This window comes from Lissotriton vulgaris, chromosome 11, assembly GCF_964263255.1.
Source record: "Lissotriton vulgaris chromosome 11, aLisVul1.2, whole genome shotgun sequence".
Taxonomy (NCBI): domain Eukaryota; kingdom Metazoa; phylum Chordata; class Amphibia; order Caudata; family Salamandridae; genus Lissotriton; species Lissotriton vulgaris.
Genome location: NC_141699.1, coordinates 845,952,443 through 845,971,382, shown reverse-complemented (window position 1 = coordinate 845,971,382; position 18,940 = coordinate 845,952,443). Strand labels below are relative to the sequence as shown.

The following is an 18,940-nucleotide window of genomic DNA, read 5'->3' as shown; positions in this document are numbered from 1 at the left end:
TCAACTTCTTCAGGGCCCAACCCACAGCAAAGGCCTCCCTCTCAATAGCTGACTAACGTTTCTCCCTGGGGGTCAGCCTTCTGCTAATTAAAGCAATGGGCTGGTCTTGACTATCTACATTAAGTTGTGAAAGTACAGCTCCCACCCCCAACTCAGAAGTATCTGTCTGAACAATGAACTGTTTGGAGTAGTCAGGACTCTTCAGGATAGGTGCAGAGCACACTGCCTTCTTCAGGTCATCAAATGCCTTTTGACAGCTAACTGTCCACTGAACCTTTTTTGGCATCTTCTTGGATGTCAAGTCATGTAATGGTGTCACAATGGACCCATAGTTCTTTACAAACTTCCTGTAATACCCAGTCAGGCCCAAGAAGGCTCTGACTTGTGTCTAGGTAGTTGGAGGAACCCAGTCCTGTATGGTCTGGATCTTTATTTATTTATTTATTTTATTTTGCAAATTTATAGAGCGCTCTAATACCCGGAGGTGTCCTGGCGCTGGAGGATAGACTTGTGTGGGGGAGTGAGCTTACTGGGTGAAGAGCCATGTCTTTAGACCTCTTCTAAAGGCCATCAGATTCTGGGTTTGTCTGAGCGCAAGAGGAAGTTTGTTCCATGCCTCGGCCGCCCCAAGAGAGAAGATCCTGCCTCCCCAGCGGACTTTTTTAATTCTGGGGACCGCCACCAGGGCCAGTTGTCCTGATCTCAGTGTTCTTGTTGGTTTATGCCAGCGGAATAAGGACTTCAAGTGCCTGGAACCTGAGTCGTGCAGGGCCTTGAAGACCATGCATACTGCCTTGAAAGTGATTCTTTTACGAATGGGCAGCCAGTGTAACTTAACCAGTTCCTGAGATACTGAGGCAAATTTGGGAGTGTCAGTGATTAGACGAGCGGCAGCATTTTGCAGAAGTTGGAGTTTATTAAGTACGCTCTGCTGGGCGTTTACCATCAAGCTGTTGCAATAATCTAGGCGTGAGAGCACTAGACCAGTGACTATAGTTTTCCTATATTTCTTTTCCAGATAAGGTAGAATTTTTCTGATGGTCTTGAGTATAAAATGAAGGGAGGAGGAGAGGGCGCTCACCTGGGATTTGAAATTCAGGGTGGTGTCCACCAGTATACCAAGATTTTTCACTTTGTCTACTGGTTCTGGGAGAGGTCCCATTTCGTCTGGCCACCATCTTGGGGACCAGAAGTTGTCCCTGTTGCCAAAGAGCAGGACCTCGGTCTTCGAGGAGTTCAGCTTAAGGCAGCTTTGTGCCATCCAGCGGCCAACTTCAAGCATGCAGTTTTTGAATCTATCGGCCGTGTTTTCTGTTTCGCCGGGAAGGAGGGACACCACAATTTGTGTGTCATCGGCGTAGGCCGTTAGTTGAAAGCCGAATGAACGGATTACCGGGGCGAGGGTGGACACGTACACATTAAAAAGAGTTGGGCTTAACGAAGACCCCTGAGGGACTCCACAGGGGAGTACAAAGGAGCTAGATTCATAACTGCCCAACGCCACTGTCTGGGATCTATCAGCTAGGAAGGCTTGTAAGATCTTAAGAGCCTTTCCCTGAATTCCACAGGCCCTCAACCGGTCCACCAATAGCTTATGGTGGACCGTATCGAAGGCCGCAGAGAGATCCAGTAGGATCAGGGCTGCTCTGCCCCCTGCATCCATTACCTGCCTGATGTCTTCCATGGATTTAATCAGGGCGGATTCCGTGCTGTGTCCCTCTCGAAAACCGTGTTGGGAGGAGTCCAGTACTTCCGCTGATTTTAGGAAGGCACTAAGTTGTGTGTTCAAGTGTCCTTCTATTATTTTGGCAGGAAGGGGGAGTCTGGCAATTGGGCGGTAATTGTTCATCTCCGTGATATCAAGGTTGGGTTTTTTTAGCAGGGGTAAGATGGATGCTTGTTTCCACCTTGAGGGATAATCCCCTGTCTCCAACATCTGATTGAAGAGGGGGGTGAGACCCCTGGCAATTGCATCTGGTGCAAGTTTGGATATTGAAGTAGGGCAGGGGTCATGAGGGGAGCCTGATTTAATTTTTAGCAAGCGACTTCTCACTTCTTTTTCCGTGATTTGGGGGAAATATTGAAGCGTGGTTTCAGGTTTAACAAGGTCGGGGGCCTCCCTCAATGAGGAAGTCGTCGCTGTTCTGTCTAGGGGGAGAAAAATTTTCTCTACCTTTTCGCGAAAGAAGGTTGCCAAACTTTCGCAAAGAGAAAGGCTTGCTGGTATTTCAATGGGTTTGGGGTTTGCTAGGGAGGCAACCGTGAGAAAGAGTTCTTTAGGGGTATTGGTAGCGTCTTCTATCTGTCTCGTGAGAAAGATTTTTTTCGCTTGTAGGATGATTTCCTTGTAGCGTCTTTGTTCCGCGTTAAGCGCTTTTTTGTCTGATTCCCTATAGTGCGTACGCCAGATTTTTTCAAGTTTTTTGCACCTTATTTTGTGTTCCCTTATTTGGTCCGTGAACCACGGGGCAGCAGGCTTGGCCCGGCTGGAGTGGATGGTTTTGGGGGGGGCTAAGCGTAGGCAAGCCTGGTCCAGCCAGGTAGTGTAAGACTTGGCTGCCTCCTCCACGTTGTTCGGAAGAGGGGGCAAGGTGATGTTCAATGTGTTCTCTAGGGCGTCCCCAGTGATGTTTTTCCATTTTCTCACTATTTTCGGGGTGTTTCTCTTGTTAGCAAATTTTTCATGGGTGGTGGAAGGAATGGAAAAGTGGATTGCTGAGTGGTCGGACCAGAAAACTGGTAGAACCGAAGAGACTTTCAGATTGGACTGATTGGAAAAAATCCCATCTAGGGTGTGTCCTGCTCTATGAGTCGGATCGGATACAAGTTGCAGCATGTCGATCCCAGCCGTTAGGTCAATTAGTTCTTGGGTATCGGGAGATGTCTTACATTCCAGATGGAAATTAAAATCACCCAGAATGGTGAATCTTTGGGAACAGGCTGCTGTTTCTAATAGTTTGCTCAAGGCAGCTAGAAATCTAGTTTTCTCGCCCGGGGGCCTGTAAACCAGGCAACCTGTGAAGGACTGATGATTAGAGAGGGTGAAGTTGAACAATAGAGATTCGTTTAAGTCAGAGGGGCCGGGTTGAAAGGAACCTCTGATGTCTTTGTGATGTATGATGGCTAGTCCACCCCCTCTCCTCTTGTCCCTATTTTGGGTATAACAGATAAAGTTCTGAGGGGTGGCTTTAACTATGTCAGGACCTGATGCTGCATCCGTCCAAGCTTCCGTGACGAATGCAATTTTTATGCCTTCCTCCTGAATGTACTCAGCCACTTCTGAGCTGTGCTTGACTAGGGATCTCGTATTGAGGAGGAGGCATTTAGCCAGGGGGTCGGTAGCTGTTGAGCAGGTGTTTTGGTCTCTTAGTTGTACAATAGGTAACCACAGGGGTTTAAACAAACGTGAAGAGCACTTGGGGCAGTGGGAGGATGTAGGACGGAATGTGGTTCCGGGTTCCCAAATTTTGCAATCCTTATTAGGATGTGCGAGGTTTAAGGCTAGGAGCGTGTCTCTGTTGTAGACAAGCCTGGGTAAGTGATAGGAAGTGGGTGAGACAGGGGGACCGGCCCTGGGCGCGGGTCCGGCGCGGACGGGCGCAGACGGGCTCGCCTTTGGCGAGCCTTCGGCGCGCCGCCGGCGCGCCCGCTGCGCTCGTCCGCTGCACTTCCTCGTGAGGGGGGCCATATAAAGGAAAAGGGCGGGAGGGGCGGAGCACTGCACTGCTCGGCCGACTCCCAATCCAAAATGGCGGTACCCTCCGGAGCGGATCGCCTCCAGGCAAGGGTTCGAGTCCCCAAAGCGGCAAATTACTCCAAATTACAGGCACACGCAAGCACCAGTGAGCTTAGCAAAGTGGCATTAAAAAAAGAGGTATTTTTAAAAAAGTACGTAAATCACAAGGTTTCCAAATTCCAAATTAAAATTAAAATGTCCCGGCTTCCGCCTCAGGACGCTTACACCCCACACGAGACTAACGAGTCAGATTCTCGCAGGAAGCGCTACAGTTTTTAAAGGAAAAGGGCGGGAGGGGCGGAGCACTGCACTGCTCGGCCGACTCCCAATCCAAAATGGCGGTACCCTCCGGAGCGGATCGCCTCCAGGCAAGGGTTCGAGTCCCCAAAGCGGCAAATTACTCCAAATTACAGGCACACGCAAGCACCAGTGAGCTTAGCAAAGTGGCATTAATAAAAGAGGTATTTTTTAAAAAAGTACGTAAATCACAAGGTTTCCAAATTCCAAATTAAAATTAAAATGTCCCGGCTTCCGCCTCAGGACGCTTACACCCCACACGAGACTAACGAGTCAGTTTCTCGCAGGAAGCGCTACAGTTTTTAAAGGAAAAGGGCGGGAGGGGCGGAGCACTGCACTGCTCGGCCGACTCCCAATCCAAAATGGCGGTACCCTCCGGAGCGGATCGCCTCCAGGCAAGGGTTCGAGTCCCCAAAGCGGCAAATTACTCCAAATTACAGGCACACGCAAGCACCAGTGAGCTTAGCAAAGTGGCATTAATAAAAGAGGTATTTTTTAAAAAAGTACGTAAATCACAAGGTTTCCAAATTCCAAATTAAAATTAAAATGTCCCGGCTTCCGCCTCAGGACGCTTACACCCCACACGGATCTTGCTCTCCAGTGGTTGAACCTGACCCCCACCTACTAGGTGGCCCGGATACACAACCTTGCTCTGCCCTATCTGGCACTTGGTAACCTTGATAGTCAGGCCTGCATTTTGCAGGGCCTCCAGAACCTTCTTCAGGTGGATCAGGTGATCCTCCCAAGTGGAGCTAAAGACAGCAATATCATCTAGATATGCTGCACAAAAGTCATCCAACCCAGCAAGGACTTGATTCACCAACCTTTGGAAGGTGGCAGGTGCATTCTTCAAACCAAAGGGCATTACCACAAACTGATAATGTCCACTAGGGGTAGAGAATGCTGTTTTGGCTTTAGACTCTTCAGCTAACCTGATTTGCCAATAGCCAGCTGTCAAATCAAATGTGCTCGGAAATTTGGCAGAAGCCAACTTATCAATGAGCTCATCTGCTCTTGGGATGGGATGTGCATCTGTCCTAGTGACAGCATTGAGACCTCTGTAGTCCACACAAAACCTCATTTCTCTCTTTCCATCTTTGGTATGGGGTTTTGGCACAAGGACTACTGGGCTGGCCTAGGGGCTCTCTGATGGCTCAATCACTCCAAGCTCAAGCATTTTCTGCACCTCAGCCTTTATACAATCCCTGACGTGGTCAGGTTGCCTGTAGATTTTATTCTTCACAGGCAGACTGTCACCAGTGTCCACCTCATGGGTGCACCAGTTAGTTTGACTGGGTGTGAGAGAAAACATAGGTCTATGGGCCTGCAACACCTGTCTGCAGTCCATCTGTTGCTGGTCAGTGAGGCTGCCTGCCAAGGCTACTCCATCAACTGAACCATCATCTGGGTTCTGGGATAGCAAGTCTGGGAGAGGGTCACTCTCTTCCTCCTGCTCCCCATCTGTGGCCATGAGCAAGCTCATGTCCTCCCTGTCAACAAATGCTTTCAATCTGTTTACATGGAGCACCGTGTGGGGGCTCCTAGGGGTGCAAAAGTCATCCGCATAGGTGACTTCTCCCTTTTTCTCAACAATAGGGTAGGGTCCAGACCATTTGTCCTGGAGAGCTGCTGGGGCCACTGGCTCCAACACCCACACCTTCTGCCCTGGTTGGAACTCAACCAGTTCAGCCTTTTGGTCATGCCAAGCTTTCTGTAATTCTTGGCTGGCCTCCAGGTTTTTGGATGCTCTTTCCATGTACTCAGCCATCCTGGAGCGGAGACCAAGTACATAGTCCACAACATCTAGCTTAGGCTTTTTGAGAGGTAACTCCCATCCTTCCTTCACCAGACATAATGGACCCCTCACAGGGTGGCAAACAAAATTTCAAAAGGGCTGTAGCCAACCCCCTTCTGTGGGACCTCTCTGTGAGCAAAGAGCAAGCAGGGTAAAAGGATGTCCCATCTTCGCCTAAGCTGTTATGGTAAACCTTTTATCATTCCCTTGAGGGTCTTGTTGAACCTTTCAACAAGCCCATTGCACTGAGGATGATAGGGTGTGTTAAACTTATAGTTTACTCCACACTCTTTCCACATTGCTTTTAAGTATCCAGACATGAAGTTGGTACCTCTGTCTGAAAGAACCTCCTTTGGAAAGCCCACTCTTGAGAAAACTGCAAGAAGGGCCCTTGCCACAACAGGAGCTGTTGTGGTCCTCAGGGGAATTGCCTCTGGATACCTGGTGACATGATCCACTACCACCAGTATAAACCTGTGCCCAGATGCTGTTTGAGGATCCATGGGACCCACAATATCTATTCCAACTCTTCCCCCACCACAGGTAGTGGTATCAGGGGGGCCTTTGTTGTGCCACCTGACTTACCACTGGCTTGGCAAGTGACACAGGAGCGACAAAACTCCTTGACATTTTCTGACATATGAGGCCAGTGAAAGTGAGGGACAAGCCTGTCCCAAGTCTTGTTCTGGCCTAAGTGTCCTGCAAGGGGAAGATCATGGGCCAAGGTAAGAAGGAAGCCCCTGAATTGCAAAGGTATGACCAACCTCTTGGTGGCACCAGGCTTGGGGTCTCTAGCCTGACCTGAATAAAGGAGCCCATCATCCCAATACACTCTATGGGCACCTTGAGCATTCCCAGCAGCCTCAGCAGCAACTTGCTGTCTGAGGGGTTCAAGGGAAGGGTAATCTAATTGGGCCTGCCCCAGGTCTGCCCTTGAGGGTCCCCCTGTCCCCAGAAACTCAACCTGATCAGGTTCAAGTTCCTCAGAGACAGTCTCCTCTTGGAATGCAGAATCAGCCTCCTGTGAAGTCTGATCCTCAAACTGGGGCAAGTGGGAAGGCACAGCCTTGACCCTCTTGCTCTTCCTCTTGGATTGTGGTTGGTCTATAGTTTCAAGGTCCACCACAGGTTCAGGTAGGCACTTCTTTGCCTGAGTCCTGGTTAAAGCAAGGACATGTGCTGAAATCCCTAGCATTTCTGCATGAGTCCTGTACTCCACTTCTGACAAAACTAAGTTTTTAAGATCATTGCCCAGCAGACCGTCTACTGGTAGGTCTGCACTCACAACAACTTTCTTGAGGCCATTTACCCCTCCCCAGGAGAAGTTAACAACAGCCACACTATGTGTAGTAGTGGCATTGCTTGCATTGGTCACTAGGTAATTCTCACCTAGTACAATCTGTCCAGGGTTGACAAAGCTAGGTGTCACCATAGTGACACTGGCACATGTGTCCCTGTAGGCCTGAGCCAGTTTATCATTAATTAAAGGTGTCTGTCTATACTTGCCCAAGTTACTGGGACTCACAGTAGTGGGAATTGCCATGTCCACATCATAGAGCAGAACTGCCTGAGTAGGGACTCTGGCTAGGCCAGACTCCATCTCAGTACCCAGGGTCAACCCTACTAAACCCTTTGGCTGTGTACTACCACTGCTGACTGTACTAGGGGGTGCAGGTGCTTTAGGAGCTGCAGTGGTAGGGACTGGATTTTTCTTAGTGCATTCACTTCCCCAGTGGGAAATGGACTTACAAGTATTGCACCAAGGTTTCTTTTGGGCCATCATTCTTCTTCTTCTTCTTGTTACCATTTTGGGAACCACCCTCCTTATTAGAATTCTGTGGGCCTGAAGAAGACTTCTGGTCTTTTTCTTTTTCTTTCTTATCCCCACACTTCTGGTCTGTTTTCTTCTGGTCACCTCCATGGTTCGGGGGTTTCTGCTAACCCTTGTTCTGACCCATTTGTCTGCCTTCTTTCCCAATTCTTGGGGAGAGGTCAGATCTGAGTCAATCCGGTATTGATGCAACAGCTGGTTCTGACAGTTATTAAGGATCTGCTCTCTCATTATAAGATTGTACAATCCTGTATAGTCTGAGACTTTACTTTCCTGCAGCCAACCCTCCAGAGCCTTAGTGGCACAATAAACAAAATCAGTCCAATCCTGAGTCTGAGCTTTTTGGGTATCTCTGAACAACAACCTGTATTGCTCAGTGGTTAGGCCAAACCCCTCAATAAGAGCACTCTTCAGTACAGAGTAGTTTTTAGAATCCTCAGGTCTAAATGTGAGGAGCCTATCCCTCCCTTTCTCAGAAAAGGATTACCATAGAATTGCAGCCCACTGTTCTTGAGGAACCTGCTGTACCATGCAGGCTCACTCTAGAGCAGTCATCCATTTGTGGATGTCATCCCCTTCCTTGTAGGGGGCTACAATCTGTGTCAGGTTTCTATTGTCACAGGACCTGTCTTTCTCTCTAGGAATATTGCTGCCATCAGTGGAATCTAATCCACACAACTTTTGTTCTCTTGCTAAAGCAAGTTTAGCTTGAGCCAGGGCTACCTCTTCCCTCTCTATCTGGAGTTGGACAGCCCTCATTCTGGCCCTATGCTCTTTTCTCTGGGGGGGGGGGAAGTCATTCCCCTTTGAGATTCCCTTGAGGCACTAGAAATATGAGAATCCCTTGAGGGAGTTCTCAAACTTCTATTACCTGCGGGAACTATGTTATAGGGTCTGGGGAGGTGCTGGCCCTCTCCATTCCCATGTAGGTCCAAGTTGGTTTGGTTAAGCCTCCCCACTAGTACCTGGTTGGTCCTCTGATCCTGATCTGAATCTTCATTAGTATCTGATTCAGGTTCCTCCTCCTCTACCTCTGGGGGATTATCAGTCTCAGGGGGGTTCACTCCATCTCCTGCATCTAAGGAAACTGCACTCGCCTTATCTAAATCATCCTTCTCTAGGATGGCTATCAGGATGGAATGGTAGGGTTGTGACCCTTTCTCAGCCCCTTGAAGTGCACAAGGAACTCAAGTCCCTGTGGCTGAGGTTGTCATCGCTGGAAGTTGCCTTGGTAAGGTCAACTGTCACAGGCTGAGAGCTAGGAGCTCCTGTTGTGCCAGACATGACTGCTAGTGAGGTGTAAGTGGTGCACTTACCTACACTAAGTGTTTTCCTACTGTACCTTGCTAGTGAGTTGTAGGCAGGGTGTGCTAAGCCCTTTGATCTACAACTACTAAGTTCAGTAGAACTTAAATATGCTAAGCTTTGTTTATATGTACCTAAGGTACTTGATGTGATCTTTCAATTTGATAAAAGATTGCAATGGTAAAGCAACAGCAAGCTCAAATCCGCACCGCTGCGCACCAATGTGAGAAATTGGCCTGATTTATGATGTCTCCAATTCAGGGGGCACCTTGTATCAGTCCAAACAATCCCTTATGGTGTCTGGTTGTAAGGGAACCTTATAGACAAGCTATCCTAAGGGTAGCATGGACTAAGCAGCCTTAAAGGCTTAACTCAAGAGGTCGTGTTAAGCAAGCTGTTTTACCAATCACAATCCTGTAATATCAAATGAAAGGACACCACACAAGTTATATATTATAAAAATATATGTATTTATTACTAGAATAATCCTCTGTACTCTTTATGAGTGCAGAGGCACAAGCGTTTAAACAAAAGCACAGTTACACATATAAAAGTTGCACAATTATGGATGAGGGCGGGGGGCCACTCAAACCATATAATAAAATAGTGGTATAAGAACCATCAATCGAACAGTGGTTAGGCCTAGGGCTTAGGGAATCGCTGGGACCAATCGGGACTAGCAATGCTGAAGTCGGGAAAAGCCCGCGGGAATCGGGTGCAGCGCTTAAAGCACGCACACGCACCAATGCAAAGTCAATGGTGCGTAAAAGTTACAAAGTTACTGTTTAAGGAACCTTCCGACTGACCTAGAAGGACGAAACTTTAGACATATACACTAGAGGTGTGTACCAGTACAGGAGCACCGGCGTTGCTGAGTTAGCTCACCCACAGGAAGCGGGTGCACAGGTGCAAATTAGTGTCGGGTTTCGTCACGCAGGTCGATGGTGCCTGAAGATGAAGATGCTGCAGGCGTCGAGAAGGGAAGTGTCCGGTATGATCCAAGGGTGGATCGAAGATGTAGATGACCTGAAAGCAGAGGGGACAGAGTCTGGGCCACTCAGCAGTGACCAGGGTGGAACCAGGAAGGAACCAGGCAATGTCGGGCGCAATCAGGTCGATGTCGAGTAGCTTCTCTCCGCTGCCACGTGGACTCTGGGGCACCGAGGATGTCCAGGAGTGGATCACGAGCTGCCCCACGAAGGCTCTCGCTGTCGGCGGTGTCGGCTTCCGGATTGGAGCAAACAAACCTTGGCAAGCGCAACCCACGCAGGATTCGAAGATCGCTTAGTACTCGGACCAGGAAGGTCAGAGTGGGTGCTCCTTTTCAGGTGAGCGAGGGCCAGTCAAATTCAAAGGTTCGTCGGTACTGGGGCCACAAGCCAACGGGCAAGTGACCGGACCAACGCGTTGAGCCAAAAAGTGCAGAAGGGCCCCACGCAGCACTCAGTAAGTGTAGAGGGGTGAGCTTCGGTGCACGAGTGGCTCAGTGCTTGGGCTTCTCAAACCCCAATGCACAGCTTCGAGGGAGCCTCGGAAGCTGCACGGTCAGCGCCTCGTGGTCTTTCCAAGATGGCCGGCCCCATGCTTCAGTTCGCCTCGACGGGTCTCAGCTCTGCAGGGACTGTGGATCGGGCTGTTAGAAGGCAGGAACGCTGGGTCTTGTCGAACTCTGTTGCTCGAGTTCCGGCGGGAACTGCAACAAAGCAAACGTTGATGTGCTGGATGGTGCCTGTTTGCACAGGGTGGTCACTCCTTGACCACAAGGGAGATTCTTCAGTCTTCTTTGTCGATTAAGATGTCGAAGGGTCCAGAGTTTCGTTTCATAAGTTTTAGTCAGGATAATCTGATGTGCGTTGGCACTGCTCCCACATATATACCAATCTAGTGGGCTGGATTACCTGCTAGGCCCCTCCTATGGGTGGGACCCAGGAAAAGGGTGGATACAGCCCTTTCTTTTTGTCCAGGGTCGCGCTGGGGCTGGTGTGCCCCAGAACCGGTTTGACCGGATTATGCAAGGGGAAGCCTTGTGTTCCCCAGGCAGTGTCTGGTTTCTTTCAAACCTCCCTGCTACAATCCACTATCTCCTGTCTGGGGTGGTGTGACACCTCCCCGTGACAGGAAACCCTTTGTCCAGGCCTCCTCTGCCAAGTTTCGGTCAGCAGCAGGAGGTCAGACTCGTGTCTGTGGCAGAAGCGCCCATTTTGTGATGCTGAGGCTGTTTTAAAATCAACCGCGTTTTAGTAAAGTAACATGTCTTCTCCCTCTAGAGGTGTGGAATGCTATCGCCGTCGACAGGACTGTCGAGGGGATAGTATTCCAAATCGTATGACACCTTACACGACATGTTTTGATAAAGCCAAACCAAAGTTAACATATAACCGCGTTGGATTATAATGCACTTAATAGTATATGGTATGGCATTATCCTGGAACAGCTAAGGGAATTGGTACTGACAGCTGCAGACAGGTTCAGCTCATGCTAGAGCACCATCTCACATAAAACCAAGCACTCTGCCTCCAGGATTGTTAAGGCCTGCCATAGGAGTGACTTATAGGTATCTATGTGTCCAGATATAGGTTTAGATATAGGTATACTATATCTAAGCAAGTGGTGATTACACCACCTTGCCCCAGCTGAGTGATCAGCCAGTTGTGTCGATTTAGGTACCAGCCAACGGTGGCAAAAGATATGCTGCAGCCCCTGGTAGGCCTTGTTGGCACCTATGCCCTGAGCACCTATAGTGCATGGTACAGGGGCTGACAAGGAGTCCAGTTCCAATTGGGTTATGTACCTATAGTACATGTATGTGAATTTAGAGAGAGAACAGCAGGCTGTGGGTCTGATTAGCAGGCCCACAGCCACATCAAGTCGAAAACCAGTGAAGCAAAAATTTGGGGTGACCATAGGATAGCAGACCCTACTCTCCTACAGTGGGGAAATAAACAAGGGCTAAGAAAGGCAACTTGTTTTTAGCATTCGTTGACTTTACAGCCGCCTTTGACAGTGTAGTCCATAATAAATTGTGGTCAATTTTAGAAGTCATGGGGGTTGAACCAAACATTATTTATTTTATTAAACTATTTTATTGTGAGGCCAAGGCCCGCGTCCGCTATGTTGTGAGGGGAGAATGCTCAGAAGCCTGTCCGATTAAGAGTGGGGTCAAACAGGGTTGTGTCTTGGCCCGTTCCTTTTTAACTTGTGTATAGATGGACAAGGGGAGGCGCTTCTTAAGGATAACCAGGATTTTTCGATGGTAGTGGGGTGTCCTATTCCAGCCCTCCTGTACGCAGACGACGCAGTACTGATGTCTTGTACCCAAATAGGTCGTCAGCGTGTTCTGGATAGTTTCTCCCTCTTTATAAAAAATCTAGGTTTAAGTGTAAACTCATCCAAAACTTTCATTATGCTCTGTGGTACTGGCATTAAGAAGCATAAGGACATGTTTGTGGCAGGGCAGAAAATTGGTGTTCTAAAGAAGTTTTCCTACTTGGGCATTCTCTTAGCCCATAACGACACCTGGGCTCAAGCAGTTTTAGCTAAAAGGTTAGTTTTATTAAGTACTACATCTGCTTTAATCATTTTTGCTAGGAAATTAGGGAAAAGACCCCAGTAGAACTTTTAAAATTGCATAAAGCGAAGTGCGTTGAAGCGGCACTCTATGGCAGTGGGGTGTGGGGTTTTGCTGATTTACTCCCGATCCAGAGAGTGGAAAACTCATTTTTCAGATACATTTTATGCTTACCGAAAGGTTCTTTTGCAAGCGTTTGTCACGCAGAGTTAGGGCTTCCCTTTATCTCCGACCTGATCAGGGTTGAACGTGTGCTTTTATGGCACAGGCTGTGGTCAAAAGATGAGCCAATTGAAATAGAAAAATCCTTGCAGATACGTTGAACCTGGAAGGAGCAATGAGGATTCCATGGCTAAGATATGTGTATAACTTTTTTAAGGATCTTGGCCATCCCGAGCTTTTCACCAATCCCCGATCCCTTAAGCTTATTAACAAGGAAGAAGCTAAGAAAAGAGGGTATGCTGCTGAAGAAATCAATAACCTTCTTAGGGGTCCCACTGATACTTGGTCCTTTTTAAACCAACAAAGAAGAAATTGGCACAGAACCTGAAATATAAAAGAGCATCTTTATTAACCTCAAATGAGTGAGACTACGTCACACAGAAGCCTTAGCAACTGAATGAGGCAGTCTGAGGAGTGCAGAAAACAGAGGCCTTATATATGCTTAGGGTTACATAGTAAGCATATGACCAAGGGGCAGTCCTGGCTCCTGTAAGCATGCAAAATGACTAATATGGGTATACAAGATCTTCTTGCTCAACAAAGTGGGAGGAGAGTTACTTCTCCATACAGCAGAAAAAATAGCCTGACAGTTATACTAGAGAAGCAGGTGCATTCTACTAGCTAGGCCCTTCTGGGCATGTGCAAAGGTGGAAGATGCTAAATATAGTTTGTCTCTAGGCAGATTTCAAGAGCAGTTAACAGAAAGGTGGTACAGAGCACATGGCAAACAAAATGGCTGCCAGAAATACAAAATGGCTTTCACAAAGCGGATAAGATAACTTCTAAATACAGGATGGCTTCTGCTAATGCTAACCCATTGCTGTCAATTTACAACACTGCTGCTAGACTCTAACAGAATGCCGTCTCAAATTTTAAATGCCACCGTTCTGCACAATCAGATGGTTTTAATCACATTTAACATTCAACCTTACTTGACTTACGTACAAGGTGCCTATGATAGGTTCCTATTGACCCGTTTTCAGCTGGGAATTTTTTTATCGACTAGTTACCTTTCCCACACCAAATGGCTGGTCCCAAAATCTCCAATCATGCCCCTGTGATAATTTGTCCCCACTGTCCATGATCCATGTTACTCTTTTTTGTAAATTTTATACTGCTGCAAGGGCCCTGTACTTGTTGCCTATTTTTAAACAGCTTGGGTTGCGCCAATGCCGACCAGCCTTTTTGGCTGTACAATTTTTAGATAATGAGCATACAGTGTTTAGGATATTGATCTTTCTGAATAAAAGTCTTGTCCTGTAGGAAGCAATTGTCCATGATTTGATACACTCTGTCAAGAGCTTGCTTTAGTTTAATACTGTCAACTTTTTAAAATTTAGTATATATTAATTAATATGTGGTTTCTGTTTTTCTGTATGTCTAATTGTACTGTATTTTTTATGCGCTTTTATGATTGTCTGTGCAAACAATCGAATAAAGCTTTCTTGACTTGACTCAATTCAGTCTGGCAGATTTTAACTGTTGGCTACCCCAGTAACACTGAGCCTTAGCTTCATGGGGGCAGGGCAGAGGTCTTCTAACTTTTTTACTCTGAGCCCCCCTAAGCAAAATGTTTTGAGGTCTGGCCCCCCTCCAAAACTTTATGGCAAGGATTGGGGGAGCGGGAGGGACATGGCTGCGTGCAGGGAGCAGGGTTTATGAGATTATTTCAGGAATACTTTTTCTATAGCTTATAAACCGCACCAAATATGAGACTTATAAAACAGCAAATGCATCAAACAAAAACAGATATCCCAAACAAACTGCTCCCCTTAATTGGGGTGTTGTGAGCCCCTCACATTCTTAGACCTCAATGCAACTATACCTGCTGCACTAATGATAACTACAGTCCTGAGTAGCAGGCTATCTCCTCTGCCTTTTTTACCTCTTCCCCACCATGATGGATCATCACCTCTGTCCTAATACTTGAAAGGACAACACGTTTTGATGCCCCTTTTTTAAAGGTAGACAGTCATAATTGTTATGCAGTGGGCCCTCCAAATTCCTGGGCCCCAGTCCTGCTGAATCTGCTCCTTTATGATAACCAGCAGTGGCCACTTACACACTTGGCAGCAGTACCAGCTTAACTAATGATTGTCCCTTTTAAAAAAACAAAAACACTTGTATTGCCCCCTTCTTTGGGGTATCTCTCTGAAGAAGCTGTCTCTGGCCATTTGCAAACTTAACAAGCATTTGCAATGCAATAGGTCTCGCAGCATTAAAGTTTGAGTTACTGGCATTGTAATTTTTTTTTAATTTGCAATTGGTATATAAAAATTGTTTGTGAGTGGTTAGCTGTTGCTAACAGACACCCTTACAGACCTAGAGCACTGCATGGCTCATATAATTGAATATGCACTGAAATCGGAAGGCTGCAATGCTCATTGAATGCATAGGGCTCCGTGCCCATGCACACCTGATGTGCAGCCAAGGCCTACCTTACAGAGGGCCCTACAGAAATTAATCAGTGATGCCACAGGCCATGGTGCCAAGTAACCAGAGAGCAAACAATGTGTCACGTGAGTGGATGCCTGTCATCAGCTGTGGCCCAGCACCACACTGGCACGAAATATAGCACGCAGGCCTAGAATTCGGCATGGCCTCTTTTGAGAATCACTATGCATCCAATCAGCGGTGCTAAGAGGTACCTATGACTAAAGTCACAGGAAAGCAGCTTTGGCATGGCGGGGAAAAGCCCTATGATAGGCTATGAAGTTAAACTCACACTTTATTGTGCTGTTTGCAGTTTTATATAGCACGAACTCGACCTGAAGGTGTTGCTAGGCACCGGGACATTAAGTGACTTGCTCAGAACCACAGGATGTGGAGTCTAAGACGAGGCTCGAACCTGGTAGCCCAGCTCCCAGGTCGGCAGCTCCGGCCGTTATGCCACGTCCTGTTTTTACTGCAGCGTCCACGCACACATTTCAAGAAGCAACTAACTTCATGTACGAAACGCACATTGTATTTGGTTATGATTTACCTTAATTGCTTCAACAACAGTGGTAAACATTCTGTACGCTTTTTGACGAAGGATACAAATTTAAAGGTGAGTGACCAGAGTTTTGGTCTTAAAAATAAAGGTGGGGATGACAACCGCATCTACTATCACAGTTAAAATATGCTTGAGTACATCAATTCTGAATGTCGAATGACAGTAATATAATGATTTAACCTAACTGTGCTGAGACGCTTGGTGAGCCAACTACTGAAGCCATACTATGTGTATTGTCCAATATAAATCCAATTATAAAGATTTAACAAGGGAGCCCCCGTGACTTTCATCAGAGCACTGAAGGCGCGCACAACACACACAACCAGGGTGTCTGAGTGCTGCTGTACACAGAGTAGCACAGAGTGTCAGTGCGCCTGCTGCCAAGCATGAGGTGTATCACGCAGATCACAGACAGCCACACAGGTCTGATCTTTTTGAGGGGCAAATTATTTGATTCACATCTGGATGAAATGGTTAAAAAGTCAGCAGAGGAAAGGAAGATGGCTTTCGGCCCTAATCTCATTTTTAAAAAAAATCATTTTTCAGAGGAAGCATGGACAGGAAATGTCCCTTTCGAGGCCGGGCGTGGGTCGGGCGGGTGAGGCTTCCTCAAACGAAGGGCCACAGCCCCGCGCCCTGACTCCTAGTAAACCTGGTGTGCCCTGCGTCTGTGGGGTCACTTCAGGTGCCAGGCTCCCAGAGTGGGGGTGGAGCACTTCTTGGCACCTGGGATCACGCAGAAGCGACATGCGTTCAGCTCGGAGATCAGGTTCAATCTTCACAGAGAAAGCTTTCCCTGAAGGCATCACTGCAGGCAGTGACAAGCAGGCAATGCCTGGAAATCCAGGGGTTAAAGTCTTCACCAACATCTGTGCTCCCTTGAAGACGTCATCATTTGACACCAGCGGGTTTCAGATGTTCCGTCCCAGTGACACAGGACACGAAGACGCAGACCCCAGCTCCAAGGGAGTGAAAGGCTCCCGAAGGGACCCCTGTTGCTCTGGGTTAGGTCTGCCTGTGTTCAATCACAGCCGACATGAGAGGCGGCTCCTCGCTTTGAACCTCTGGTGTGAGCGGACACAGTTTGTTTCTCATCCCTTTTAACTCTTTCATTTTTAATGTGCTCGTCTTGATGAGGTACGTGCGGAGTTTCTATCAATTAACCTATCACTCGCCTGTAAACTTCATTATTTTTGAACCACGACAAGAAATAACGCAAAGTGAAGCTGTTGGTGGGAGCGGGGGGATGGTGTTGGGGAGGAGAGGAGCTGAAGCACATGAACGAAAGCAACAGAGGAAAAGCACACCATACCCACCCTTTATTGAACTGATTCAATATAATATAAAATGAGAAAAAAATGTGAATTTAAAGCAATGCACTGGGGGATGTTTGGACACTGGCAGGAAACTACAAGTCCAAGGCGCATGGCAGAGTCGGATTCCGAAGCACGCGACCCAATCCCAAGGCGCGCGTCGGAATCCGACTCTGCCATGCGTCGTTCGCAGCGAGCCCTAACGAAACCTGCCGTGGGGCGGGACTTCCATCTTCGGAAGCCCGCACCCACTGAGTGCCTGGACAGAAAAGCAGTGCTAGTGACACGGGGCTCCCATGCCAGAGGGAGAGCCCCGCGGAGGCTGCAGAGTCCGGCGATGTGGTGAGTAGGGTTAGTTGGTGGGGGCGTCTCTGTATGTGTGCGTGTGTGTGGGGGCAGGGGTATTGTCTGTGTGTGTGCGCTCGTGTGTGTGGGAGGGCGGGGGGCTGGGGAGGTGTGGTGTGTGTCTGTGTGTGTGCGCTAGTGTGTGTGTGTCTGTGTGCGTTCGTGATCCATGGTGACTGAGGAGCCTGCCGGAATCGGAGCGAGCGACCTGATCCGATTCCGGCAGGCTGCGTGCGCGAGCCAGTCTCTTGTCCCAAGTCTTGTTAGTCCTTGAAAGCTAAACTGATTACAATAGGGCTCCACAGCGACAATCGCTTCGCGATTGCGTCGCAGTGCGAGCCCTAAAAATGAGTCTGCATACAGTGCTACCTATTTTGGGCCTTCTCTTTGACAATATCTATGAATCTCACTCCTTTCCTCTGTCTCCTAGACCATTTCTGTGAGGCCCCAAGGATCGAGAGGATTCTGGCTCTGCAGCTGAATGCAACCCTGCTGGCCTTCAACCTGCCACCCCATGGACGCAGCTTTCACAAAAAAACTTCACCCGAATGGTTAATACTGACTTTGAGATGTCTGTGCCTGAAATCGAAAAGTGTGGTGGTAGTGAAGGAACTTAAAAAAGAAACCAGCCTTCTTACCAGCCATTAATTGATTAGGTCTGTGTGTGTGCGCTAGTGTGTGTGTGTCTGTGTGCGTTCGTGATCCATGGTGACTGAGGAGCCTGCCGGAAAGAAACCAAGAAACCAATGGTGATAGTGCACGTTATAAATAATTTTAATGTAATGTAATGTTAATGTAAAGGTCACTTAAAGCCAGGGCCACTGGAATTATGAGTTTCTGCAGCAACAGGAGCTTTTTCCACATAATTATCAGTTTACCGCATTTGCTACATAATCTGCAGATTTCAACAACAAAAAACTTGATTCTAGCTCAAACGGAACAAAAGTTACTTAAAGCGTGACAAAGTGTTCTGGAGCAGTGGAAGGCCCTTTTGCAAAGATTGACTGGTAATCTTGTAGTTGCTTAGTGCTGTATTTGGGTGTTAAACTGGTACTAATGAGGTGAAATATTTCTCCTGACAGCGTTACCGTGAGTTAAAATGTCAAAATAATGCCAACCACAAAATGTGGCGCATTGTGCTGCATAATTTACCTTTTCTTGCTGCATAATTTAGTCAAACCTCCCGCATAATTTTTTCCTCTTCTGCTGAATAATTCCAGTGGATCTGCTTAAAGCTTTATGGTGGCAAAGATATATTCTTTTTAAGATGTAATGTAAAAGAAGTTATCAGCTAGGATCTTGAATAGTGGAGACACTTACAAAAATGTCTGCATTAGATACAGTTTGATCTCCGCGTGAATTGGGCCACGTCGTGCTTATTTCCCGCCAAATCAGGCAGGATGGATTTACAGAGAGTAGAAGGGGTCCCATGGGAAGCCCACTGTTTGCCATATTTTGGAAGCCGGATCTACCATGACTCTGAAGACCTTTTGGAAGACCACGTGGGGAGAGCGGTACACATTACCAAGGCTT

The 18,940-nt window shown here is 47.6% G+C and overlaps 1 protein-coding gene and 1 pseudogene across 1 annotated transcript in view; both read right to left on the bottom strand.

Annotated features, from left to right (window-relative positions):
• PPP1R7 (protein phosphatase 1 regulatory subunit 7) overlaps positions 1–18,940 on the bottom strand; it is a 1,034,080-nt gene that overhangs the window by 820,098 nt on the left and 195,042 nt on the right. The window lies entirely within an intron of this gene.
• On the bottom strand, positions 6,519–13,836 carry LOC147683581 (uncharacterized; annotated as a pseudogene).